Source organism: Juglans regia, chromosome 7 (genome assembly GCF_001411555.2).
Source record: "Juglans regia cultivar Chandler chromosome 7, Walnut 2.0, whole genome shotgun sequence".
Taxonomy (NCBI): domain Eukaryota; kingdom Viridiplantae; phylum Streptophyta; class Magnoliopsida; order Fagales; family Juglandaceae; genus Juglans; species Juglans regia.
In genome coordinates, this window is record NC_049907.1 from 25,600,744 (window position 1) to 25,613,093 (window position 12,350).

Below are 12,350 nucleotides of genomic sequence, written 5' to 3' on the forward strand. Positions count from 1 at the left end.
GTAAAATCTTTTTAAAAAAAGTGAGTAAATATAAGATTCACATAAAAAAATAATTTTTAATAATAAATTTTACTTTTTTAATAAATAACTGTACAGCACTTACACATTCTACGACAACGTATAATATCCGATAAAATAACTTTTTTTCAACCAATAGGAGTGATATATATTTTCAGCAAAGATGGCCCTACGCGACAATGATAACAGTAGTCCATCCATTAAAAATATTCTAATAGGAAGACCTTGACGATGGAAAGTTTACGAGTTGCTTTTGAGTCATAATTTAGACTAATTTTATTTAAAAATTTAAGAAAGTTTTAGATGGCTAATACTATAGTTTAAAATGAATGACCATAAATTCATAGATCAACGAGCCAACACTCGGTACATTTCCGCTCTTATTTAAAAATAAAAAAGTGTGATCTCAATCCAATTGAATCAATTTCTAGAATGAAATTAAATCGAGTCGTGTAAAGTTTGGTTGGTTTAGGTAATTAGATGAGATAAAAATTCTATGAATATTAGTATATTGACATGTAAATAATAGTGAAAAATTTATCATAACGTAAGTATAATTAACAAAAGATTTTTTATAAAATATTTAATTCTGAGAACTTAAAATTGTGATAATTCATATGTATACTTATGTTATGCATGATTTATCTTGAATTATCTGACTTATCATACTTATCTTACTGGCCCACATACTTAACTCTATATACTAGGTTATGCATCAGCCCCACATCTCACGGCATCAAGAGGGGTCGCTAATGGTATTCTACCAAACTATGATGAACCATGCTTACGTCTATGGCTTGCACGCCTACCCATAAATCGTATTGATACCATATATATAAATGGTCATATTATTCACTGTTATGATCTTATCTTATACTTGATTATAAGAAAGCTTATGTGTTTTATGAAACGTGAGATGCATGAGATGTATGAGATGTATAATACATACATAACTATAATATACGGAATGAAACATAATGAATTACATGCTTGTAAATATCATAACATGCATGATACATAAACACTGACTTTCAAAGGACATGCTTTAATAATATATATAACTAGCTAATATATATTAATCCTAATTTATGATCAATCTATTTACCTTGTAATGTTATTTCCTAAAACTTTCGATACAAAATTGATCATGGTGCAATAATGGCATGACGGTGGTTGTGTGTAGGAGGGAGAAAGAGATGAGGGTGATCTTGTCATGTTTCATTTGGTACGGCATGCTAAAGATAAAAAGAAAGCTAAAAAAAAAAAAAAATCCAAGGCTTGAAGAAATAGGTATTTATAGGACTATAAGGGTTGGGTTTAGGAATTTTTAGGTGAAGATAATTCTAAAATTGTAATTCTAGCGTGTTGAATTTTTAATGACCGATATTTAAATAATAAAAAGAGTCTAACCCATTTAATAAATAATAAATTAGATTTAACCTAGTTATTGAGTCTAATTAAAACTTCTAATCAATCTTAATAATTTATCGCTTGTCGGCTTATTCAATATAGCCAATTAAATATAATTTATGCTCAATAAAATTATCGCTATTCCGACCTTAAGAATTATTGGGCCAGGTTGTTATAATTATAATGTTAAAAAAATTATTTGAATATAGTTTTTTAATATTAATTTTGGTTTGCAATTTGAAAGTTTTGTAATTTTTTTTTAGATTGTAATTATTAGATGAAAAAATATTAAAATTTTGAAATTGAAAATTTTTTTATATTTAAATGATATTTGTGAAGAAAATTATAAGAAATTTTGAGACAAGATCTCGTCTCACCTAAGTTTCCAAAAAATCCCCTAACGAATATGCGGATCAAAGTGTGATACCCTGCTCTTTCCTTCTTACGTACACTTCTTCTTTTTTACGTATGTTCTGTCTTTATGACGTAAGCAAATCTCGAGGGCAGATATTTTGTGATTTGTCTGCCCCTTCTATCTAGCGACTGCGAGACTCGTCATGCGTGCCGAACCATGATGGCGTGTTTCGAAATATATCGTATGACTTCTACGGCATGTCCAGTATTTTAAATATGCTAGAAATATTTATAAGGAGTATTTCCAGTGTTATTGAATTAAGATTGATCTTAAATACGACAATCATAATATTCTTGAAGAGTTCCAAAAATATTATAATTGTCAGAAATCATTTTAATAATGATATTAAAATGATTTCAACTATTTTAGATATTATGAGATTTAAATTATGTTGAAAACTTTTACTAATCAAATGGTTTTATTCTCTTTAATATGTTAAGTGAGATTTCATCATTTTATTAATGATGAATAATATTATTTTATAAACTAAAGTTAGTTTAAAATAATATTCTACCTTAATTCCTCTAAGCGCTTTTAATTAAGTTAATATTTATGCATTTTAAATAAGTGTTTGAGATCTATCATTAGATCGTTACGTGGATCCCCAATGAAGGGACTGGGTTAAATATCCAGACCCCCTCTCTTTCTCCCTCATTTTCCCATAGCTCTCTCTCTCTCTCTCCTCCCTCTCCCCTGCGTACGTTGTACACAGCCCATCCCCCCTCGCCGAAGCTCCATGCCTTAGCTCGGCGCCGCCGTGCGTCGCAAGACCTCACCGCCGGCACCACCAACTGCACCTCCCTCCGGCGAGCCCCCTTAGCCCAGCCTCGCTCTCTCACTCTCTCCCTTTCTCCCTTTTGAAAGTGCAAAGCCCGAACGGGCTTGGTGTCCATTGCGCTGCCGTGTGCCACCCAATGGCGCCACCACCTCCACGGTAGCTTCCCCTCCCACCGGCCATCCTCCTCCACCGAAGCTGGCCCCCACCGTGCAGCCCTCCCTCTCCCCTCACGGTAAGTAGCCGAAATGGGTTTTTAATCCATTTCCCCTCCTTGCGCCGCCGTACGCGGCCACCCACGGCCACCGAGCGCCACCATGGTCTTCCCCTTCCCTCCCCCTTCCTCCTCCACGTGACCCATGGCCAGAAGCCCCTCCTCCACGCACGAGCTTCCCCTTCTCCACACACGGGTTGCACAGCTCTCACCGCCGTGCACCGCCACCCATGGTGATTGACCACCACCTTCAGCCTCCTCAAGCCACTACCAAGCCATCCCAGCCATCCACGGCCCCGATCTGCCACCCATGCACGCACACTCTCCCTCACTCTCTCACGGGTTTCTCCCCCTCTTACACGGCCATTCCCCCTTCCTCCGCCATGAGCCACCGTGGCGCCACCCCAATGCCACCAGGAGCTCCACCAGCAACCCCTCAGCCCAACCCTAGGTCCAAACCACCACTTTGAGTGGTGGGTAGTCACTGCATGTGATGGACAGCCACTGCGCGTTGCTGACCGCCACTGTACACGGTTAGATCTGTCGTGTTATGCTCCTTGCCATCATCACAAGGCCTTCACAAGCCCTTCCAAGATCACACCTAGCTATCCAAATGCCTAACCAGTTAATGTACGTGGGTTAGCCGCCACGTATGACACTTCTAACATCATCGGCTATGACGATCAACAAGCAACGCACGGGTTATCCCGTCGATGGTATAACCCTCTATCCCTCGTTAATTATGTTAGATATTGATTAGTCGACTAGGTTGTGGACTGTGCTGTTGGTATTGTGGAGTGTGATATTGTGATGTGGTGCTGTGTGATGAAGTGTTGGGCATATCTGTGTAGTGTGGTGGTGTGATGTGATATGATGCGTATGTGTGGTGTTGGGCATATATGTGTTGGGTGGAGATGTATTGTGTCGTGTAGTGTGCGGTGAAGTGATGGGCATAATTGGAAAGTGTGATGTGAAGTGTTGTGGACTGTGTCGTGTAGTGTGGTTGTGGAGTATGTATTGTATTGATGACGTGGCAGATGGAATGGGAATAGTACACCCTGGGTGTACTTTTGTGTGTGGCGTAATGTGAGACAAAGAGAGTATATATAAAATATACCCTCCTGGCGTAGTGTGGAACGAGAAGAGTACATGCTGAGTGTACTCTGTGTGGGGTATGGTATATGAAGGGAGTACATGTGGAATGTACTCCGTATGACGGGGTGATGCACCCTGTGGTGGATATGCCATAATGGTGATGTGGCGTAATGCATGTGAATGGAGTACCGTGGAGTGTACTCCATGTGGTGGAGTGGTGCACCATATGGTGGGTATGCCATGATGGTGATATAGCGTGGTGTATGTGAATGGAGTACACGTGGAGTGTACTCCATGTGGTGGAGTGATGCACCATATGACGGGTATGCCATAATGGTGATGTGGTGTAGTGTGCATGAAGGGAGTACACGTTAAGTGTACTCCATGTGGTAGAGTGATGTACCATATGACGAGTATGTCATAATAGTAATGTGGTGTAGTGTGTATGAAATGAGTGTACTCCATGTGATATAATGATGCACCATATGGTGGGTACACCATAATGGTGATGTGGCGTGATATGTATGAAGGGAGTACAAGTATTTCAAGTATTGTTACACGTGGGACCCACAACCTTTTTCATCTTAAAACATTGTTACACGTGGGACCCACAACCTTTTTCAATTTTCCATAAAAAGTACTAGACTCATTTTAACATTCAAACACACTTTAAATTCAGTTTAGGTGGGCCACACATAACTCCCTCCACTACTTAACTCACTACTATTTATAGATAACTCAACTCAGCTCAACATCCAAACGTAGCCTAAACTCATCTTATGTGGACCCCACAAAACTTACTCTACCATCCTAACTCACTACTATTAATATAGAATTCAACTCTGCTCAACATTCAAACGCAACCTAAGTTTCACTCCAAATGTCCAAATGTTCAAAATATCATAAATTCTTGAAACAACCATAAATAAGTCCAGATCTTCAACAACTCCAACTAACCCTTCAAATGCACTCTAACAAGCCTTCATCTCCACTCTCATTAACTGTAACATAAAAAAAAAAAAAATCAAATAAGTTTGCAACAACAGCACCATCATGTTCCATACACAGAATATTTTAAACACCAACTTAAACACCAACCTCATGTTTCTTCTTGAAGATCCATGCTGTGTGATATGTTGTCAATTATATTTTCAAGATCCCTACATAAGTACTATACCTCACTGAATGGCAGTTATTCTTCGCATGACCCTCAATCTTGCAAATGATACAATGCATTTTCTTCACTGATTGGGTCTCTTTTGGGTTCTTTGCTCCCAAAATTTTTGATCATCCTTTCGTTGGCTCCTGTTGAGGATACTGTAAAGTTTGTGAAAAATTTGATACAACTTGAGATCTTAACATATGAGAATAATTCGTTGACATGTCTCCGCCTTTTATATTTTTCTCGACAATATCTTCCATAAAAAACAACTCCTTGTGGACCTTATCTAAGGCAAAAGAGAGGTGGTTCATTCTTTGACTTGATTTTGAGCCAAGTTCTAAAATATCATAAAATTGCATCATCAACTTGTTTTTTCGTATGATCGGATCTTCTTGTGTCATTGCAAGCCCTTGTGAATTTGGTATTTCAAGTATACCTCGACTCTTAGCATTGATTGTCCATCTCTAACATATCTAACTTTTTTTTCTTGACAAGGACACATAGGATATGCCTACAAAGAATACCTAGAAACTCAAACATATGACATGTATATGTTGCCTTCACTTCTCCACTCTCCAAAGTCACATAATAAATAGGGTTTTCTTTGTCATAAGGTATCATTCCATACATCTTATTTTCAAACTCTTTCTAAACTTTGATTGTTTTGTACTGTTGCCAATTAAATAGCTCATCTTGAAAGATGATGAAAGATTTCTTTGTATAGACTTTGGGCGCCTCTTCTTCAATTTTGTGACAGGTTTTCAAAATCGCTCTAGTCAATTTCGTTCTCACATCCTTCTCTTTCTCCTTGAAATAACGTGCATCTAACGTTTTCTCGTATTGATACACAAAGTCACTTACCATCATGCTTGAACGAACATAATCCTTGAAAAACTTAATCATGCTCTCGCCCTTTTGCATGGTTGACATACCGACACAAAGCATGGTTCGCAAGTAAGCCGTAACGCACTTACCCTATAGGCTGTAAAGATTTTGTAGCCAATTATCACCGACTAGACCATACCTCACCAGTATTGAACTTCATTACTCCTCGAACTCATCAATCCTTATTGTCTCATGGATACAATGATGTAACTCTCTTTGAAAGTCTTTATTCCACCTCGAAGGCCCATGCTGTTGCTTTTCTTTTTTTGGTTCGAGCCAGGGGGGTGTCTTAAGGTGATGTAGTTGCTGTTGTTCCATGATTTTTGTTGCTCACGACAGTTCCAAAGACAAGCTGGACTTTTACAAATCTTTCATTGCCAAAATTTGGAACTGCGTCTTGAAAAAAACAACTAGAGAAGTGCCTTAGACCTTAGAGAGAGTAAAAGATTGATCCCAGCTTGAGAAACTTTCTTATCATTTTAATGGAAAAGCCATAATCTCCAATGGTTCTATATGTCAAATCCTCATATGGGCATGTGATCAGAAAAATCTAACTCATAGTGGAATATAGGGAGACATTACCCCCTAGTGGGTCAGAGTTTCTCCTCTGGGCCAGTGTTTGCCTCATGGAAGTTAAAATATAGATTTTTCATCTAAAAACTCATACTGATATTGAAGTTAAACCAAAACCCTAAGGGGTTTATGGTTTAGTGCCAAAGCATGGGAAAAAGTAGTTAAATGGTAGAAAGAAGGAGATGGATGATACTAGCTGTAGTGTATGAATAAAAAATAGAAGAATTCTTTTAGTTTAGTAAGAGTAAAAAAATAAAATAAAAAAATAAAAATACAGTGTGATATGTAGTGTGTAGATGATGGATAAAAAGAAAATGATATTTGCAGTCGTGAAGTATGCAAACACCACGCAATCTTTCTGAAATAAATAAATAAATATAAGATTTACATGAAAATAAAATTAATAATAAAGTTTTTTTTTTTCAAAATAAGTGCATGCTTCCATAGTAGCATGACTCTCGATAAAATGACTTTTTGTTTTCAACCAATAGGAGTGATATATTCAGCAAAGGTGGCCTTATGCGACAATGATAACATCATAACAGTAGTCCAACACCATCCATTAAAAATATTCTAATAGGAAAAGCTGGACGATCAAAAGTTTACAAGTTGCATGCGTTTGAGTCATAATTTAGACTAATTTTACTTAAAAATTTAAGAAAATTTTAGAGGGCTGTTATGGACATGTTTCACCGCCGCCACCTCACGATCACCAGCAACCAAAGATTAGATGGCTTCGGGGTTCGATGGGAAGCCTCCAATACCTAAGTCAGTGACTGCAAGAATAATCTTTAATCTCCAAGAATCAGATTCTTTTTACGTACCTAGGTTTTCCTCATATATAGAGCTTCTCAACCATTCTGTTGCTTAAATGATAATAGATATATCAATTATTCAAACTTGGGGATGACTTTAATGAATCGTTATTGTAACTGCTCTTATCCTGTATCGCAGCTGGGTGGTTATCTAGTTGGTTTTGGGGAGTGGGCTAGGTCCTCTCAAATCAGGCCTAGGCCAAGTCCCAGACCCATATTGTACTGACCGAGAGAAATGTCCTCTCCAGTTACCTGCGAAGTCTCATTACACCCGGGTGTGACAGGACTTGAACCCAAGCACCATTTCAATTTTTGAGGCATGTCAGGGCCCCGTTTCATCTCTATTCCTCGGGCATGTCAACCATCATCTCACGTACCCTCCTATTAATGCTCCTTGGGCCTTCATTTTCCCTCTCCTTTTGAACTTCTGTCTCTTTCACATTTCTTGCTCTCTTTACGAGTTCTTGCTCTCTTTCCGAGTTCTTGCTCTTTTTATGAGTTCTTGCTCTCTTTCCTTCCTCCGTGGCTTCTTCCCTTTCCAAAGGTAAGGGTGTGGTTTCTGCTTCTGACCCTTCACCACCCCGCGACTCCTCTCCCCGAGTTGTCGTTGCTCCTCCGGCGTCCATATTTGCGAGCTCTCACTGGTCTTCAACCGTCACTTCTCGCGACTGGAGAAAATGCTTGAAACAACTTCAACATTTCCAACTCTGTCGATTTGAGGGCCCCTACTCCAAACTAGAAAGCTATCGACACGAAAGGTATTGCCGTTTCTGTTGCCCTTTCCTTTGCTATGTTTACCATGGGGCTTCGATTGCCCTTCGTGCGACTAGTTCGTGACGTGTTAGACGTCCTAGGGCTCGCCCCTGCTCAATTGGTGACTAACTCCTGGAGAATTTTGATGGCTTGCTGCGTTTTGTGGCAAAGGGTATTGGAACCCTTGGGTGATCAATACCTAGACTTAATAGCTCGTGAGTTTTTTTCACTTCACTGGTTTAGCTGTTTGGATGAGAATCTTTGCAATTTTAAGGCCAAGAGGGCATTGGTTGATTTGGAGTGAAAGTATTCGCATGTAAAAGATTGGACCAATAAATTTTTCTTACTTACTAGCTCAAGTTGGGAATTTCCTATTAGGGCGTGCAAGTCTCCTGTTCCCAATGGGGATGCCTTTGAGGTTATTCTTTCCCCACGTGAGGAGGCTCGTGTGAAGTTGGTTTATTTTTGGGCTCAGGCTCATCCCAACTTATATTTTTTGGATGTGCTTTTGACCCCTGGCAACATTGAGAAGTTCCTAATGGTTCCTAGTTAGGCCCATATATTAAGACGTGAGTTTTTGTGTGCCCCCCGCCGGCGGATGAGTTGAGAAAAAAGAAACGCCCTGGTGCAGATGGATAAAAAAAGAGAAAACTCGAAAGGGCTCGTATCTTGCCTCGTTTAGATGAGTCCATCTCATCGACGCGTGACTCCTTGCTCTGCTTTGCACTAAGTGGAGGCAATAGGTTGGCTCCTCTTCGAGAGCAGCCAAGCTAATTGACGCCCCAAGCGAGTGGAGGTGATATTAAATTGGCTCCCCCTCTGTCTAAACTGAGTGGAAAGACCTCCCAGGTGAGTGGGAGAACAAAGGAGGCACCTCAGGAGAAACTGAGCAAACTATCTACTTTTGTGGCATCATCAACTCTTTCCTTGGATGACGTGATGTCTCTAGCCGAAGAGGATCTTAAGGCCATTATTACCGCAGAAGCCGCCGTTGCGGCCATTATTCAGCCTTTAAACACATCTTGAGATGTTTCTACAAAGAAGGGCGATGATAACCCTCTGGAGGAGGATGACATGATCCTTCCGAAGCCTGATTTGCTGGTGCCTCCATCTACTCAAACGGACTTCCAATCCTTTGAGGCTCCTCTACCTGCATTGCCTTTGTCCCCGTCTTCCACTGCTCGGTCCCTTGATGTTCTCGTGGAACCTTCTCGAGTGGAAAATGTTGTGGGAGAACATGTCAAGCAGGAATATGTTGAGGAAGCAACAACAGGTTTTGGCTCACCACTTGCTTCAACGATATCTAGTGGAGCTACTCCTGATTTACCTTTTGTTTTCTCAACCCTTTCTCTCGCCAGTGGGAGCAAGGTTTCAATCCCTTCTCCCCCCTTTAGTGTTTCTCCTAGGGGAGAGGGCGAGCCGCCCTTGATTGTTCCTGAGGAAGATTCGAGTTACTCTGGGACCATCTCACTGGGATGAGGCTAAAGTGTGTTTGGGCCCATATGTTGAGGCACTTGCTAGTCTCCCGCTTGGTTAGGCCAATGGAGGTTCTCCTCGGAGGTTTTTTGTGCTAATACTCTTGTTCTGGCCTCTAGCCCGAGGAGACCTTCTAGCCCTCATTTGTCGGGTTCCTCACCTTCCTCACATGCTCGTCATGAAGAGGCTTTCAAAGTCGCCGTTCAACATCTTCGAAGTATTTTTGCGTCAGTAATCTTCTCGTTTGTGTTTTTGTTGTTATTTCTTGAAAATATATTAACATTCAACACATTTTTTTTGGGTTCTATCGCCTTGTTGCCAACTTGGTGGAAGAAAGATTACGTCTGGAGGAGGAAAATGATCGAATGGCCAATGAGTTGGCCCTACTGGAAGCTCTTTCCCACACGGCTGACAATGAATTGGTTGCTCTCCGTATCCAGGTTGACTCACTTTGGGAAGAGTTGGCAAGTTTTGTTGTGGATGCCGACTACTACCACCAAGAACCGGCTGTACTCAGGAAGGAGCAAGATGATCTTACTACCCACCTAAACCAAATGAAGAACTTGAGTAGGAGCGAGATGACTTTATGCTCATCTCCGTAAGCTGAGATGGCTGTGTAGGAAAGGGATGATTTGGCCACTCGCTTTCGTCAAGTATAAGTGGCCGCGCGGGAAAGGGATGACTTGGTCGCCCATGTGAAGGCATTTAACAAAGAGAGAGACGAATTGGCCACTCGGGTGGAGCTTGCTTTGAAAGAGTGAGTTGATTTGGTTGTGACTCGTGACTGGATAAAGGCAGAGCTTGAAGAGGTGAAGGTAGCCAAGTCTGACTATGCCTCTCACATGGCTTCCCTAGAGGACGAGCAGCGAGAGCTACTTATATAATTGGGTGTGGAGGAAGGTGTGAAAGCAGAGGCTGAAAAGGCTTTGCCTGAGGTGAAGAAAAATCTCAAAAATAGTGATAACAAGTATCTTCAACTTAGTGCAGTTGTCGTTATGCCAAAAGGAAAATCTCTATTTTTGAGAAACAAGTATATGAGCTGACTCTCACCTTGGAGGAATTGTAGCAAGACCACAACCTAGTTCTTCTCCAATTGGTTGCCGCTCCTAAAGTTCAAGCCTGAGTCAGAGGTATTGGTTTCAAACTTGGCGTGAAACAATTTTGAGAGCTTCTTCTTGCCAACCCAGAGACAAACTTGCAAACTTTGAGCTGGAAGTCTATTCGTGCCATCGAGGTTGCTTTGCATGTTTGTGACTCCTTAGGTCGGGCTGAAATTCCAGACGCTTTTCCTCGCCCCCCATAAGACTTGTTTTTTTTGAAAGTTTCGTACCCCGTGAGGGATTTGTTTAACTTTTGTAAAGTTTTGTATGTGATAAGACTTCCTTATATTATTAATGAGACTTGGAGAAAATCTTTATTGATGCATTGTTTCCTTTTTGACTTTGTTTATTGGATAATAAGCATTCTTTGTTGGCTCTTGGTAATCTGTGCATAGATATAGACATGATGTTGTTCATACTTTAAGTACCAGGCGAAATTGTTCATACCTTAAGTGTTAGGCTAGCGGGTGAGTTCCTTGACTACGTCGCCTTTTTGGCAAGAAGATGTTAACGGGAGATCCCTTGACCGTTTTTTCTTTGAATTATTAGGCTGGTGAGAGATACCTCGACCACGTCACCTTTTGGCGAGAAGTGTTAATGGGAGATATCTCGACCGTTTTATCTTTAATTATTAGGCTAGTGAGAGATCCCTCGATCACGTCACCTTTTTGGCGAGAAGGGGTTAACATGAGATCTCTCAACTGTTTTACATTTAATTATAAGGCTAGTGGGAGATCCCTCGACCACGCCACCTTTTTGGCGAGATGGGGTTAACGGGAGATGCCTCGACCGTTTTACCTTTAATTATTAGGCTAATGGGAGATCTCTCGACCACGTCACCTTTTTTGGCGAAAATGGATTAATAGAAGATCTCTCGACTGTTTTACCTTTAATTATTAGGCTAGTGGGAGATCTCTCGACCATGTCACCTTTTTGGCGAGAAGGGGTTAACGGAAGATCTTTCGACCGTTTTACCTTTAATTATTAGGCTAGTGGGAGATCTCTCGACCACGTCACCTTTTTGGCGAGAATGTGTTAACGGGAGATCCCTCGACCGTTTTACCTTTAGTTATTAGGTTCGTCGGAGATCCCTCGACCACGTCACCTTTTTGTGGAGAAGGGGTTAACGGGAGATCCCTTGACCGTTTTTTCTTTGAATTATTAGGCTGGTGAGAGATACCTCGACCACGTCACCTTTTTGGCGAGAATGTGTTAACGGAAGATCCCTCGACCGTTTTACCTTTAGTTATTAGGTTCATGGGAGATCCCTCGACCAGGTCACCTTTTTGTGGAGAAGGGGTTAACGGGAGATCCGTTGACCATTTTACCTTTAATTATTATGCTTGTGGGAGATCCCTCGACCACTTCACCTAATTGGCGAGAAGTGGTTAACGGGAGATCCCTCGACCGTTTTACCTTTAATTATTAGGCTAGTGGGAGATCCTTACCATGTCACCTTTTGCGAGAAGGTGTTAGCAAGAGATCACTCGACCACATCACCTTTTTTGGTGAGAAAGGGCTTAACGGGAGATCGCTCGAACGTTTTACCTTTAATTAATAGGCTAGTGGGAGATCCTTCGATCACGTCAGACTTTTTGGCGAGAATTGGTTAATGGGAGATCCCTCGACTGCTTTACCTTTAATTATTAAGCTAGTAGG